Source organism: Dipodomys merriami, unplaced genomic scaffold (genome assembly GCF_024711535.1).
Source record: "Dipodomys merriami isolate MVZ:Mamm:240054 unplaced genomic scaffold, mDipMer1.0.p SCAF_58, whole genome shotgun sequence".
NCBI classification, from domain to species: domain Eukaryota; kingdom Metazoa; phylum Chordata; class Mammalia; order Rodentia; family Heteromyidae; genus Dipodomys; species Dipodomys merriami.
The window spans coordinates 8,157,102-8,175,000 of NW_027206157.1; the positions used below are offsets into that span (position 1 = coordinate 8,157,102).

The 17,899-nt window shown below is 39.4% G+C and overlaps 1 pseudogene; it reads right to left on the reverse strand.

The window, feature by feature from the left end:
* LOC138813057 (ankyrin repeat domain-containing protein 49 pseudogene) overlaps window positions 1–17,899 on the reverse strand; it is a 118,009-nt pseudogene that overhangs the window by 100,029 nt on the left and 81 nt on the right.

Genomic DNA, 17,899 nt, shown 5'->3' on the forward strand with positions numbered 1-17,899 from the left:
GTTTTTCCCTTTTCTTTTTTCACTTACTGTACCTCTCTGAGTAATCTTCTTTTTTTGTGGGTCACTTGGAGAAACTGAGCATTGAAATTCAAACTGTATTTGGTTGGGGAGAGCTGTGGTGTTTACCTACTGTTCCATCACCATCTTGGCCTCTCCCCTTCAGGTGGAGTTTTTCTTAGGTGGATGGTGGGCCTTAGTTACCAAATGATAGGTACATAAAAGAATATGTTGTAAAGCCTGCAGATTGTAGTTAGACATTTCTGTTAATATAGCCTTCCCAAATTTAGGAACCAAAGGGGTTGGTCTACCCTAAAGTATTTCAAAGGGATTAAATCCTTTAACATAAGGGCTACATCTTGCTCAAAGGAGAGCAAAGTGGAGGAGGCTCACCTAGCCATGGACAGTCTCTGTATTTAATTTAGTCTCTGTATTTAATTTAATTTAATTTAACTAAATTAAATTATTTCAAATGCCTTGAACTCTGAGTTCTATAAATGGATTGTAACTTCCAATTTATTCCTAGAACGTTAGTTAATAATTGAGAACTTAGACAATGAATGCAGGGCCATCTTGGTACACCCCAAATAAGGGTAAGCCAAATCAAGAAATTATTACATGCCTCACCTCAGCCTGAAAAACTGTCCACTATTACTAACAGATACGAAGACCCATACTTTCCAGGCTTAACCTCTGTGAAGTCGACTTTCCCAAATTCACCATCTGAGGTTCCTCACATAAGAATTCTTTCCATATGTTCCAGCTTTTCAGCATTTACCTGTTTGGAAATTACACACACACATTACAAAGGATTGTCAGCCTGAGGCCCCACTGATTTTTGAACAGTTTTAGGCAGTTGCCTGGAGCAATTTACCAGGGTGCAAATATCTACACGTAAACTGAAAGAAAGCTTGAGAGTGTTTACATTTTTCACAAGTCCAGTGTCAACATTTGCCCACATATTACCACTGTTTTTGTTTCTTCCCTTAATCTTAACGAGTAGTAACTCTAGAGACCCCACTGGTTTTAGAGTGGTCTCCCAAGCTACCTGATCAGCTCAGATGTTTCCCTGTATCTTAAGGTCTCTAGGTTCTTTTACTCCTGTATAGTACTCTGAACCTTGGAGACTTCTTCCATGTTATTCTCCTTTTCTCTCAAACTTGCTTTCATGATCCCACTCTCCTTCTCAATGACCTCCTTAACCTACAAGTGTTTTCGCAGGGTCACAGGAGAGTTCGTTTGACTCACCAACTGCTGCTCCTTCTCACAACACCTTTGCTTGCTCTACAGCTCCTCACTTAAGTTCACAAAGATGCTATTGAGAGGTATTTTTTTCCATCTCTTCCTGTTCCATTGGGACAAGATGTTTCTGCATTACATTTATGGTGAAGATCTCAGCAGTCTTTTTGGCCTTTTACTCTATTAGTTTCCCTTTCTAGTTTTCGACTTCAGTGTATTTTTGCGACAGATCTTTCAACTGTTTGTTTAGCTCTTCTGTTTTTCTTCCTAATGCTCTTTCCTTTTGCCCGGCATTGTCTATCAGAGCATGTGGTCCTATAACTCTTTCTGAAGAGTATCAATCTCTTTCTTGAGCCTGATATTTTCCTGTCCACTTTTCTTGGCCTCATCTTCTATGACACAACACTTCCCCGTCTTCTCTGCTAGCTACTTTTTCCCTCTTTCTCTGTTGCTTTGAATTTCTGGTGACAGTCTTCAAGGCTTATAATAGATATTTACTTCACCCTAATACATTCTTATATTAGGTCTGGCTCCATTTTCATGGCCAAAATTTCTTAATGCAGCATCAGGATCTCTTTTTGGCCTCACTTGATGTTAGCAAGGATGGCAGCATTGCTGTCTTGTGCTTCTGTCGACCTCTGACCTGTGGTCTCCTAATTTGCCTCATGCTCACCCAGGCTAATGTACCTGAATTTCATTTTATTCTAAGTGTTTTCTAGGTTCCTTTTGAGGATTTTCTTCTCATTTTGACTCTCACAAGTTTATATCTTCAAATCTTTTCTTCAGGTCAAACTATTCTCCCTGTTTTCACCAGTGTCCAGTGCTTTTAAACTCTTGGTGGGTTTGGACTGGCACATATTGGAGATTCAGTCTTTTATAAGCCTGTGTTTTGAGATAGAAGTGTGTGAATTTTTCTTTGCCTCATTTCTTAAGTTCAGAGGGCTGATTTTTAAATTGAACACAATTGGCATTCAGAGCCTCAAGCTCCTTTTCATATCTCCTGTTCTTATCTCCTCCAGAGATATGAACACATTTTCCAAGTGGTTAATGTGAATACATAAGCTGTCATTTTCTATCTTTCTCCTCCTTGGACATTGCTTTTCCCAATGTACATTTTGCTTGCAATAAGGACACTGATCTAGTCCTAGAGGTTCCCTACTGCAATTTGCAAATGAATTGTACTGTCTTTGCCAAGGGTTTCTTGATCCCTATTCTGGTACTTCTATCAAAACTCAACCCCCCTTCTTAGAGTCTTTTTTTCCAGGGTATCTCTGTTATCAAACACCTCCTGGCCAACCACTTCCAACTTAAAATACACCTTTCTTTCAAAACCTTCTAACTTTTGAAGCTTTCTTCTAATATCTGGGGCTGACTGGGTAACAAAGGCCATATTTAAGGCTCATTGATTCTCCAGGGCTTCAAGATCTATAGGCCTATAAGTCTTATAGAATTCTCAGAGAAATTTCAGAAGAGCATTTGGGTACTCACTGAGGAACTGTACCATCTCACTCACCATAGATTGATGACTTGGCTTTCTAGCCACTGTGGTATCCCTGCCAATCGAACCTGTCAATAATAGGTAAGCACTTCCATACCGCAATCACTGTTAGTCTCTGCTTGGGTAAGTATGTGGAAAGACTTGCTCCAAATGGTCTGGTTCATTAGTCGGGATAATGTCTGGTCCAAGGACCACCTTCAAGTCACCGAGCAGGATACACTCCCTTTTCTACCAGGTGAAAAGCACCTGTAAAATTTGCTGACACTCATCCAACATGTGCTTGTGTGTGAAAATTACTGTCTCTAATGAAGTAATGAGCCCCTCTTTTTTTCTGAAAATGATGCAGTTTTCTGTTTCCAGTTATACAGGTCACTAGTTGTAAAGGGAACATATATTAAAAAGGGGGCCTGCCCACCATCTCCTCCATGCTCCTATCTCAAGGGTAATAAGGGTAACTTACCACATTGTACCACCTCAGACTGGTACAAGTAACCACTTTTGGTATGTGAGGACTTAATATTAGAGGTGCTGATGGCAAAGAACAGGAGAGAGAGTACATCAATGAATCTTCCTCTGAGGGACTCTATAACCCTGGGGGAGAATATTTTTTGGATATGGCAAGTTTTAAGGCCTTGTTCCCCCATCCTGAGAAAAAGAGTAAGCAGAAGTGCATACAGGATACAGATAGAACTATCAGCATACACACACAGACCAATAGTCACAGACACTTAAATTACATGTCCCACACCACTCAATGTTGAACTCTACAGGAAGTCCCAGATGACAGAGAGAATGTCCCAGATTGCCTATTGAGAAGACCACAGATGACCTCTGGTGGATGTCACATATGTCCTCTGTAGGAGGCTCGAGATAACCTCTCATAGAGGTTCAAAATGGCCCCCGAAGATAGTGTCCTCTCAAGGAAGCTGAGATTACCTCTCAAGTAGCTCCCTGATGGCCACTCAAGGAGGATACATAAAAACTCCAGAGGAGGTTCCAGATATCTCTCTTGAGAAAGGCACAGATGACCTCCAGAGAAGGCCCTATATGTCTTCTCAAGGAAGTCCCACATGATGTCCGAAGATGGTCATACATTTCTCATCAAGGTACCCCGAGATGACCTCCCAAAGAAGTTCCAGATGACCTCAAGAGGTGGTCCTAGATTGCCTCTTAAGGAAGCCCCAATGACTATTTTTGAAGAGGTCTCAGGAGGCCTCCTGAGGAAGCACCAGATGACCTCTGGATAAAGCCCAATATGGCCCCTGGAGAAGGCCCCAAATGACCTCCAGGTTAGGTCTCAGATGGCTTCTCAAGGAAGTCGCAGATGTACTCTTGATAATGTTCCAGATGGCTTCCCAAAGAAACCCTACATGACCTCTCAAGGAGTTCCCAGATGGCTTCCCAAGGATGCCATAAATGACCTCCAGAAGGGGTCCCCAAAACCGGCTGGCAAGCTTGCACAGACGCACCCCTAGTGGAGTCTAAATGACTTTTATACATGATGGTCCTCCGGAGACAAAAACTCGAGGTAGACTCTCAACCCTGAGGGTTGACACTCTCACCTATGGGGATTTTTCCCTGGGCCTGATGCCATCCAAATGGATGATCTCGATGAGGTCTCTGAAAATTAGGAAGTCTATAGTTGAAGAGAATCCATTGAGACACATATAATAAATGTTCTCCAGACCACCAACCACCAAAATTATGATATCCAAAGCTCCAAACATCAATGGGCAAGCCTTTTTTTCCCTTTCCCTTTGTCTCTCCTTCGCTACAGAACTATACTTCCTTCGAGGTCTTTCCATTTTTCCCTTCTAACAGTTCCTTCTTCTCTTTAGGCCTCTCCACTCTCCAAACGCCTGAACTGCTTTGCCTGGATCGTCAGTTGTCATCCTTCACCTCCTACCCCCTCTCAACTTCCTCTTCTCCCAGGTCTTTCCCCTTCTGCTATCACACCACTTCCTTTCTTCCAGGACTTTCCCCTTTTTCTCTTTCCTTCTATTGCTCTGAACAACTAGCCTGTAAAATATCTGTACCCATCCTACACTCCATCTGCCTAACAGTTTTCAACTGTCACATCTGAAACTGCCCAAAGCCCAATCACTTCTTAACAGCTCAATAGACGGGGATTAATGCACCAGCCCCTCCCACAGAATGCCCCACATTCTTTGGTGGCATACTTTGTCTTCTCCAGCTGTCCAGGTGATGGTGCCTGGCTGATTATCGGACCCTATAGATTATTGTGGCCCTGATGGTTATTACAGTATCCTCCTTGTAAATTAGTTGCAATTGAAATTGGAAATTTGATTGTGATATTACAAACTCATTATGACATCACAAACCCATTTTGACATCATCATAACACGACATCACAAACCCATTGTGACAATGTTGTCATTGTGACATCATGATTCCTTTGTGACATCTCAAATCTATTATGATCAATTAGCTCCTTTGAAAAATCACATGACTTTTTCAACATCATAGTCACTTTGTGTACCCATATCCTTGTTGTTAACCAATGACAATTGAGATCAGACATGCCATTTTAACATCAAAAACTGTTTGTGACATCCTCAACAGTGTGACATCACATTTTCATTATGAGAGCATCACCAAACTCAATGACATAATCGCATTATGACAACAATTCTCATAGTGACATCAAAGACACATTGTGAATGCCTGTTCTGTGATTTCATTGTATTTCAAATGTGGCATGAGAGTTGATATCAAAAACGCATGTTTGTGCCTACACAATCATTTTGACATCATAAACACTTTGTGATAGCACAGGGCCATTGTGATATCACTAACACAATGTGACATCACAAAACTCTCCTGTCCTTATAACTTTTGTGACATGCTAACATTGTGATATCTTAGACCTTTTTGCCCTCAAAATTTGTTTTCAACCTCATATTTCATGTATGACATGAGATACCAGAAATCCACTAACATTATGACCATGTGTCATCACACTGACAGATATCATGTTCATCGTGTCACATGACATCACAAAAGGTTTTGATGTCACAATTAGTTGGTGATGCCATACAGGTAAGGGGTCACAGTAGGTCTATGATGTCACAATTTGTTAGTGATATCCAAAATGGCATTAAGGATCTCATTTGTCATGAAATCACAGAGAATATGAGTTCACAAATGGACTGTGGTATCTTCAAAGGCATGTGTTTTCACAAGTGTGATGAAGTCCTAGGAGGAATATGATATCACAGTGTGACACAATGTGCATGATATCTGTCAGTATGATGTCACAATTGTCATGATGTCACAGTGGATTTCTGATATCACATATCATAACAAATATTATAAGGTTGAAAACAGATTACAAGCTCATAAAGGGCCTAAGTCAAAACAATTGCAGCACGTCACAAGACTTATGAGGACAGGGCAGGTTTGTGATGTCACAGGGTGTTAATGATATCACCATAGCACTGTGATGTCACAAAGTGGTTGTGATGCCATATATTTATGAGATAATAATGTTTTTTTCATATCAACCCACATGCCAAATTTGAAATAGAATGAACTAAGATAATAGGCATTTACAATGTGTCTATAACCTCAAAATGACAATATAATGTCATAATGCTATGAGGTTATTATAAATTGGTGACATTGCAAGGACATAATGGTGTCATAATGAATATTTGTTGTCTTATTTGTGATGGGGTAACAAATGGTGATGTTACAATGGCATGTATGAATTCCATTGTCATGTGTTCACAATGAGGATATGGGCATACAAAGGGACTGTGATGTCACAAATGCCATGTGTGTTTTCAAAGGTACTTAACGGTCATGATAGCTTTATGATAAACTGTTGTGATGAGGTCACCAAGGGTTTTTGATGACATAATAATTTTGTAATATCTCAAACACAGGTCCAATTTCAATTGCTAGTATTTCACAATGTGCATACAAGTTCACAGAAGGATCTTGAAGTCCTAATGGACATGAATTTTTTTAAAGTTATGGGGTCATATTAGGTTTGTGAATACACAATGGGTCAGATAGCATCATGGCAATATCAACTCACTACATCATGTCAAAATATTGTGTTGTTGTCACAATTGGTGATGAGGTCACAAAAGATTGGTGATGTCACAATGTGTTGGGCATGTCACAATGACATGATGGTTCCCAATTGTCTTTAACTTACAATAAGTATAGGATTTCACTAAGGGATTGTGGTTTCTCCAAAAGTATGTGTTGTCACAAATATATTGAAATCCTAAAAGGTTTGTGAGGTTAAAATTTGACACAATGGTTATGAAATCTGGCAGTGTGATCTCACCATAGTCATGATGTCACTGGGAATTTGTGATATCAAGTGTCATATGTGAAATCTAATGAGGTTGACAACAGATTATGAGGACAAAAAAGCCAAAGGTATTAGAGTTGCAGTATGTCACAAAAGTTATGATGACAGAATGGGTTTGTGATGTCACAGTGTGTAAGAGATATCCCAATGGAAATGTGATGTACAAAGGGATTTTAATGTCACATGGTTAGGAGTTCTTGATTTGCTTATGATATCAACCTACAGGCCACATTTTAAATAGAATGAAATACGAGAAAAGGCATTAATAATGTGTCTATGATGTCACATGACAAGGTGAAGTTATAAATATATCATATCATTTTAATTTTGTGATTTCACAATGAACAGATGGTGTCAAAATGACAATGTGATGTCACAATTGTGATAAACTCACAAACTGTTTTTGATGTTAAAATGTCATGTCTGATTCTTAATTGTCAATATTTCACAGTGGGGATTTGAGTACACAAAGGGAATGCGATGTCACAAAGCTATGTATTTTTCCAAATGCATAAGAGGTCATAATAGATTTGGGATATAACAATGTGATACTGGTATTAAAAATATCAATGTGCTGTCACAATGGGTTTGTGATGTGACAGTGGTGATGAGGTCACAATGGGTTAGTTATGTCACGAGTTTGTAATATCACAAATATTTGTCCAATTTCAATTGCTCCTAGTTCACCGTGAGGACAGTGTAATAACCATCAGTGCCTGTATAATCCACGGGAACAGATAGTCATCATGGCCTCTTGGTTTGGACCACCAGAGAGAGAGGTGTATGATGCTGTTGAAGGAGATAGGATGTCAAGCCCCACATGGTGAGCTGCCAAGAAGTGATTGGGCATGGCCATTTGGGAAGTGATGATTGAAAACTGTTATGTAGGAAAAATATTGCTGTAGGGGAAGGGTACGGCCTAAATATAGGCTGCATGTTCAGAGCAACAGAAGGGGACAGAAAAAGGGGAAAGACCTGGAAGGAAAGAAGTGATGAGACTGCAGGAGGATAAAGAGCTTGGAGGAAAGGAAATTGAGGGAGAGCAGGAGCTGAAGGATGGCACCTGGACACCTGGATAGGGCACGGCAGGCCTGTCAAGAGTAGAACAGCCTGAAGAGAAGAAGGGAATGGTGGAAGGAAAAAAAATAAGACCTGAAATGTCAGACAGGTCTGTAGTGAAGGAGGATGAGGAGATAAGAAAAAGCCTTGTCCTTTGAAATGTGGAGCTTTGGATATCATTATTATTGGGGTTGGTTGTTTGAAGACCAGTTAACAAATGGCTGTGCTGCTCTGTGGAGTTCTGAGGGCTCATGTTTGAGGCTGCATGGTTGAGGCTGGGCATCCAGCCCAGGTCAAGGTAGTAGCTTGTTATAAAATGTATAAGGACAAGACAGATTTGTGATGTTACATTGCATTAATGATATCACAATGTCAATATGAGGTCACAAAGGGATTGTAATGTCACAATGGTGATGTGGTCACAATGGGTTTCTGAAATCAACCTATATGCCACATTTGAGATAGAATGAAATCACAGAATAGGCAGTCACATTGTCTCTAGGACCTCACAATGAATATGTGATGTCATAATGCTATGGTGTCATTGTCATTTAGGGATATCACAATGGGCTCATGGTATGCTATCAACAATGCGATCTCACTCTGGAGATGATGTCACAAAACGTTTGTAATCGTACAATGGCATGTCTGATGTCAGTTGCTAAGAGGTGCTAAGAGGTCACAACAGATTTGGGATATCACAAGGTGATCGTGATATCACTGTGGAAATGTGATGTCACAATGGGTTTGTGATGTCACAGTGGTGATAAAGTCACACTTGGATAGTGATGTCACAATGAATTTGTAATATCACCATTATATATCTAATTTCATTCTACTAGATCACAATGAAGATACGCATTTACATAAGGAGCAAGAAGTCAGAAAAGCCATGGATTTTGTAAAATATTATGCGGACATAAGAGATTGGTGAAAATGCAATGGGACAGAGATATCCCACTGGCAATGTGATGTTACCATTACATGGGATAGTATTGTTTTGAAGTCACAAATAGTTGGTAATGCCATACAGCTGATGAGGTCACATAGATTTGTGATTTCACAATGGGATGTTGATGTCACAATCTCATGCCAGGTCTCTAACAATAAATACATAAGTTCACAAGGCATAATGTATCCAAAGGCATATGTTGGCACAAGTGGAATGAGTATTAACAGGTTTGTGATGTCACAATGTGACTCAGTGGTCATGACATCTGTCAGTGTGATGTCACAGTGGTCGTGATGTCACAGTGGATTTCTGATATCACATGTCATACCTGAAGTATTATGAGTTAAACAATTTATGAGCTTAAAGAGGCCAGAGTTCACACTGGCAGCATGTCAAAACATTTATGAAGATAGGAGAGACAGTGGGTTAGTGATATCATACTGGCAATGTAGAGTCATCGAGGTATTGTGATGCCATAATGGTTATGTGTTCACAATCTATTTCTGATATCAACACACCTGTCACATTTGAAATAGAATGAAATCACAGAATAGACATTCCAATGTATCTGTGACATCACAATGGCCATGTGATGTCATAATTCTATGATGTCATTGTTGTTTTATGATGTTACAATGGGATGATGTTGTCTTAATGACAATGTGATGTTACAGTGGTGATGATGTCACAAAGGTTTTGAGATGTTAAAATGGCATGTCTGATCTCAATTGTCATTAGCTCAAAATGAGGATTTGGGTAAACAAAGGTCCTGTGATGACACAATGGCCATGCTTTCTTTCAAAGCTTCTGAGGTCATAATAGGATTGGGATGTCACAATGTGAGCATGGTGACACAATGGCAATGTGATATCACAATGAGTTTGTGATGTCACCATGGTGATGAGGTCACAATGGGTTAGTGATATCTCATCAAGTAATATAACAATGACATATACAATTTCAATTTCTTCTAATTCACTATGAGGATACTGTAATAACCAGTGAGGCCAGAATTATCTGTGGGAGCTGATAATCATTATAAATTCTTGGCCTGGCCCACCGGAGAGTGTGGGGAATACCGCCAAAGGTGGAGGTGTCAAGCCTCACATGGTGAGCTGTCAAGAAGTCATTGAACATTGGGCAGTTTGGGAAGTGACGGTTGAAAACTGTTAGGCAGAAGACACATTGGAGTGAGGAGGGGTACAACCTATATATGAAGTGCATTTTCAGAACATTGGAAGGGGACATAAAAATGAAAGCTACCCAGATGGAAGAAAGTGGTGAGACAGCAGGAAGGGAAAAACTTGAGAGGAGAGGAAGTTGAGGGAGAGCAGAAGGTTGGCAAGTGTTCACTGGGGCAGAGTAGGGCAGGCCTGTGGAGACTGGAGAGGCCAGAAGGAAGTGGTGGAAGGGAAATAGGGAAAGACCAGGAAGGAAGGACAAGTCTGTAGTGAAGGAGGGAGGAATGGGAAAGTAAAAAGCCTTGCCCATTGAGGTTTGGAGTTTTGGAGATCATAATTTTTTGACTGGTGGTTTGCGGACCAATAAAGAAAGGGTGGGGCTGCCCATTGAAGGTCTGAGGTTTGGTGGTCAAGGCTGCTCTTGGACCTGTGTATCCGGTCCAGCATAAGGTAATCACAGTCCGCTTTCTAGTGTAAACTGGATTATTATACTAAATGTGACTTGCTGGTTTGTCTATTTGCCTTAGAAGTTATAAGTACACGAGTTCACAGAAAGAGCTTGAAGTCTCAAAGGCCATGAATTTTCTAAGATGTGGCCATATGTTTGTAAAAACACAATGGGACAGTGATATCACAATGGCAATACCACAATATCATGTCAAAATAATGCTTTGATACCACAATTAGTTGTTGATGCCATTCTCGTGATGAGGTCACAATAAGTTTGTGATGTCAGAAAGGGTTCATGATGTCAGAGTGGCATGGCAGATCTCAATTGTCATTAATTGGCAATGAATATATGATTTCAAAAAGGGACTGTAATGTTTCCAAAGGCATGTGTTGTCACAAATGTGATGCCGTTCTAACAGGTTTGTGATGTCACAATGTGACACAATACTCATGATATATAGCAGTATGATGTCACAGGGGATTTCTGATATCACATGTCATAACAGAAATATGAGATTTAAAACAGATTATGAGCTAACAAAGGGCTTAACATATGACAATGGCAGCATGTCACAAAACTTATAAGGACTGGTTTGTGATGGCACAGCAGATTAATGACGTCACAAAAGATTGTGATATCACAATGGTTATATGGTCAAAATGGGTTACTGATATAGAATGAATTCACAGAATAGGCCTTCACACTGCTATGACTATGATGTAACAATGTCATTGTGATTTATCATGCTATGATGTCATTGTTGTTTGGTGATGTCACAACGAGACGAAGGTGTCATAATGACAATTTGATGTCACTGCTTATTTATGATGTTACAATGGTTATGAGGTCACATTATGTTTCTGATATGAACACACATGTCAAATTTGAAAAAAAAAATGAAAAGGCCGGGCGCCAGTGGCTCATGACTAATCCAAGATACTCAGGAGGCTGAGATCTAAGGATTGCACTTCAAAGCCACTTTAGGCAGGAAAGTCCATGAGACTATCTCCAATAAAAACCATTAGAAAACCAGAAGTGGTGCTGTGACTGAAGCGATAGATTGCTTGCCTTGAGCTGAAGAGCAGAGACAAAACCCAAGCCCAGAGATCAAGCTCGACAACAGACAAAAAAAATAAAAAACAGGCCTTCACAATCTCTCTATAACATCACAATGACAATATGATCTCATAATGCTATCTTGTCATAGTTTTGTGATGTCAAAAGTAGTTAATCCTGTCATAATGAGAATGTTATGTGACACTGGTGATGTCTCAAAGAGTTCATGATGTTACAATGGCATGTCTTATATCAATTGTCAGTTCATAATCAGGGTATAGTTACACAAAGGGACTGTGATGTCACAAAGGCCATGTGTTTTTTCAAATGTGCTGAGAGGTCCAAATAGGTTTGGGATGTCACAATGTGATAGTGATATCAAATGGCAATGAAAGCTTACAATGGGTTTGTAATGTTATATTGGTGATGAAATCAACGTTTTGTGAAGTCACATCTCATACTCACATGTCCAATTTCAGTTGCTACTATTTCGCAATGAGGATATGAGTTCACAGAAGAAGACTGAAGTATAAAAGGCCATGAATTTTCTAAAATGCTATGAAGACATACTAGGTTTTTGAAAAAACATTGGAACAGTGATATCGCTATGGCAATGGGATGTTGCAATATGATGACTTAATAAATTTTGTTACCACAATTGGTGATGCCATACTGGTGATGTGTTTACAAGAGGTGTGTGATGTCACAATGGGTTGGTGACATCAAAATGACACATGTGATCTCAATTGTCAACTCACAATGAGTATATGGGCTCACAAAGGGACTGTAATGTCTCCAAAATCATGCATTGTCTCAAAAATGATGAAATCCTAACAGGTGTGTGTTGTCAGAATATGACAAAATGCTCATAACATCTATCAGTGTGATGTCACCATGATCTAGATGTCACACTGGATTCAGGTATCACATTTCATACCTGGATTGGGTATGAGAGGATTGGAATTTCACAGTGGGTTAGTGATATCACTATGGAAATATGGGGTCAAAAAGGGATTGTGCTACCACAATGGCTATTATATCACAATGTGTTTCTACTATAATAGGTTTGTGCTGTCACAATTGGTTTGAAATGTCACAATGACATGCCGATTCTCAAATGTCTTTAATTCAAAATGAAGATATGAGTTCACAAAGGGACTGTGTTGTCTCCAAAGTCATGTGTTGAGGCAAATATGATGAAGTCCTAACACATTTGTGAGTTCACAATGTGACACCATGGTCTTGATGTCTATCAATGTGATGTCACAATGTTCATATTGTCAGAGTCAATTTCTGATATCAGATGTCATGCCTGAATTATGAATTTGAAAACAGAATATAAGCTTACTAAAGGCCTAAAACATCCTAATGGCAGCATATCACACGTTATGACTAACAGTTCATGGTCTTTGGAGCTTCAGATTCTTTCTTTGAAATTGTATCCTCATTTTGAACTAGTAGAAATTGAAATTGGACATGTCATTGTAATACTACAAACTCATAGTGACATCACAAACTCATTGTGACCTCATCATCACTGTGACATCAAAAACCCATTGTGATATCACATTACTGTTGTGCCTTCACAATCACATTGTGACATCACAAAGCAATTGTGAACTCTTAGCACCTTTAAAATACACATGACCTCTGTGTCATCACAGACCCTTTGTGTACCCATATCCTCATAGTGAACTAATGAAAATTGTGATCACACATAGCATTGTAGCATCACAAATACTTTGTACAATAATTATGACTGTGAAATCACATTGTCATCATGACACCATCATCTCATTGTGACAACACAAAACCGCAATGACACAATACCATTTTTTCTCTTTTTTTCTTCTGTACGTTTTTTTATTGTAAGTGTACTGTACAGAGGGATTACAGTTACATGAGTAAGGTAATGAGTACATATCCTATCGAACATTGCTGCCTTGACATCACCTTGTCACTTTAATGTCATAGACCCATTGTGAATGCCTATACTTTGATTTCATTCTATTTCAAATGTGCCATGTGGGTTGATATCAGGAAATCATTATGAACTCATAACCTTTGTGACATCAAAATGTCTTTGTCACAGCACTTTGCATTTGTTATATCATTAATCCACTGTGACATCAAATACCTCTCCTGTCCTCATAACTTTTGTGAAATGCCATTGTGATATCTTAGGCCCTTTGTAAGTTGAAAATCTGTGTTCGACTTCATATTTCAAATATGACATGAGATATCTAAAATCCAATGTAACATCATGATATCACACCCCTGGACATCATAACCATTGTGTCACTTTGTGACATCTCAGACCTGTTAGTTCTTCACTTTCTTGACTGCATTTATTTTGGTGACATCAGAATCCCTCCCCAAACTCATATACTCATGGTGAGTTAATGAAAATTAAGATCCCACATGCCATTGTGACATCAACCCCTTGGGACATCTCAAATCTATTGTGACCTCCTCATCAGTATGGCATCACCAATTGTGACATCAAAACATTATTATAACATGATGTTGAGACATCACATTGTCATTGTGAAATCACTGTTCCATTGGGTTTTCACATAGTATGAGCACATACTATGAAGCTCCTTCTATCACCCGGTATCCTCATATTGAATTATGAGTAATTGAAATTGGATGTATCATTCTGATATTACAAACTGTGACATTACTAAACCATTTTGACCTCATCACCATTGTGACATCAAAAACCCAATGGGACATCTCATTTTCATTGTGACATTATGGATCACATTTTTCCCTTTGAAACCTGTTATGACCTCTTACCACCTTTGAAAACACACATGGCCTCTGTGACGTCACAGAACATTTTTGTATCCATATCCTCATGGGGAACTGACAACTGACATCAGACATACCATTTAAACATTAAAAAATCCTTTCTGACATTATCATAATTGTGACATCATGTTGCCATTATGACACCATCAGCTCATTTTGACATGTAAAACTACAATGACTTCATAGCATTGTAACATCTCATTGTCATTCTGATATCATAGACATGTTGTGTTTGCCTATTATGTTATTTGATTCTATTTCTAATGTGGCATGTCGGTTGATATCAGAAACCCATTGTGAGTTCATGACCATTGTGATATCATGGTGCCTTAGTAGCATCATATTGCTATTGTGATGTCACATTGCCAAATTGATGTCACAAAGGGATTCTGATGTGACAATGGTTATGACATCACAATGAGTTTTTGATATCAACCCACATGCCACATTTCAAATACAATGAAATCACAGATTTGGCATTCATAATGTGAATATGATGTCACAATTACATAATGGCAAATGCTATAATGTCATTCTCATTTTGTGTTGTCACCATAAGCTAAAGATGTGATAACAAAAATATGGTGTCACAATGGTTATGACATCACACAGGGTTTATAATGTTACAATGGATATGAGGTCACAATGTGTTTCTGATATCAACTATTATGACACATTTGAAATAGAATGAAATCACAGGATATATATTCACAATATGTCTATGACAGCAAAATGGCAATGTGATGTCTTAAAGTTATGATATCACTGTAGATTGGTGATGTCACAATGAGCTGATGATATCATAATGACAGTTTGATGATGTCACAAAGATTTGTGATGTCACAATGGCATGTCAGATCTTAACTGCCATTAGTTTATAATGAGGATATGAGAATGAAGTCACGATGACATACACAAATGAACTCTGATGACACAAAGGCCATGTTATTTTTGTCAAAAGTGCTAAGGTTCCTAACAGGTTTCATTTGTCAAAGTGTTAATGATATAAAAATGTGTAAGTGATGTCAAACGAGTTTGTAATATCACACCTTATTTCAAATTTCAATTGCTACAAGTTCACAATGATACAAATTCAGAAAAGGAGCTTGATGTCCCAAAGGCCATGCATTTTCTAAGATGTGATGAGGTCGTAATAGGTTTGTGAAAGCATGATGGTACAGTAATATCACAATTGTAATATGATGTCAAATTATAATGTCATAAGAGTGTTGTTATAATCACAATTAGTTGGTGATGCCATAATAGTGATGAGTTCAAAATAGTTTTGTGATATTGCAATAGATTGGTGATGTGACAATGGCATTCGACTCCTCAATTGTCAATAGCTCACAGTGAGTATATGAGTTTAGAATGGGATTGTGAGGATTCCAAAGGCATTTGTTGGCATAAATGTGATGAAGTCGAATAGATATGTGATGTGACAATGTGACACAATGGTCATTACATCTAGCAGTGTGATGTCACAATACTTAAGATGTCACAGTACATTATTAATATTTTATGTCATACCTGAAATAATATGAGGTCAAAAATAGAATGAGCTCTCAATGGTCCTAACATAACACAGTGGCAACATGTCAAAACTTATGAAGACAGGATATGTTTGAGGTGTCACAGTTGTTTAGAGATATCACAATGGCAACATTTTGTCTCAAAGGGATTGTGATGTCACAATGGTTATGAAGTCAAAATGTGTTTGTGATATGAACCCATATGCCACATTTGAAATATAATGAAATAACATAATAGGCATTCATAATGTAAATATGATGTCACAATGAAAATGTGATGTCATAATGGCATGATATCATTATAGATTTGGGATATCATAATGACCTGATGTTGTCATAATGACAATGTGATGTCACAGTATGATTATATTGTAAATGTTTGTGATATTACAATGGCATATCTGATCTCAATTGACATTTCACAATGAAGATATGGATACAAAAAGGGACTGTGGTGTCACAAAGGCCATGTGTTTTTTCAAAGGTGCTAAAGAAGTCATAATTGGTTTGGGAGGTCTCAGGCTGATAGTAATGTCACAACAGCAATATGATATAACAATGGCTTTGTGATGTCACATTGGTGAGGAGGTCACAATGGACAGGACAGCTTTGTGATGTCACAACAGGTTAATGATATCACAATGGCACTATGATATCACAAAAGGATTTTCAAGTCACAATGGCTTTGAGGTCACAATGGATTTCTGATATCCACCAATATTGCTTGCTTGAACTAGAATGAAATCACAAAATAGGCATTCACAATATGTCTATAATTTCACTATGATGTATGCTGTCATAATTTTATGATATTTAAGCTTGGTGATGTCAAAATGGCATGTCTAATTTTATTGGTCATTAGATTACCATGAGGATCCCAAAGGGTGTTATGTGCTGAGTCCTTCAAAAGGCGCATTGTGCTGAGTCCATTACACAGATTTCTTTGTGATATTTTTTTAAAGTATGCTGTGTGCTGTCATCCAAAAGGGTGCTATGTTCTGAGTCCTTGTGAGGTAGGTATCCCTGAAAATCACACACACACACACACACACACACACACACACACACACACACACACACACACACACACACTAACAGAGGGTAACTGTGCACCTGCTTAGTGTGTGAGGTGGATAGAGAAGAGTCTCTCCCAGCCTTTGGGCAGAGGGAGGGGTTCGATGCCATGGGCAGCTGCTGGGTTTGGGAGGAAGTCCTGAGCTGAGGTGAGGCTGCTTCTTCCATGGCCTGTTAGCCTTAGGGCAGTCAGGGCACCAAAAGGTCAGGGATGGGGGGTGTGGTCGAGTGGGGAGGGGGCATGACTGAGGAGAGGAAAGGATGTGGCCGAGGGGACACATATCTGCTGCAGCCAGGGGCACATGGGGGCTGGCTCACTTGTGCAGCGTGGGTGTGGCAGCCCAGGAGAAAAGTGGGGGTCAGAGAGAGACAGCAGAGAGAAGAGCAGGAACAAGCACCAGGGAAGGCGGCATCAATGGCTGGCTTCTGCTGCTGTAGGATCACAGGTCTGTGCCAGGAGCACAGAGCACACAAAGCCAGCACAGCAATCACATCCCTCCCACAGGCCCTGGGAGGCTCAGAGGCCAAGGAGGCACTGAGTCTGAGATTCCAGTGCCATGAGCATAGCTGGGCCTAAGGTGGGCTCAGCCCTGCCACCTGCCAGCCCCTGTCCTGGCCCCCTTTCCTGCTGTCCCCGTGGCATCACGTTTCAAACATGGGCTGCTGGCTCGGACCGGCAGGGCCTCTGAGTCATC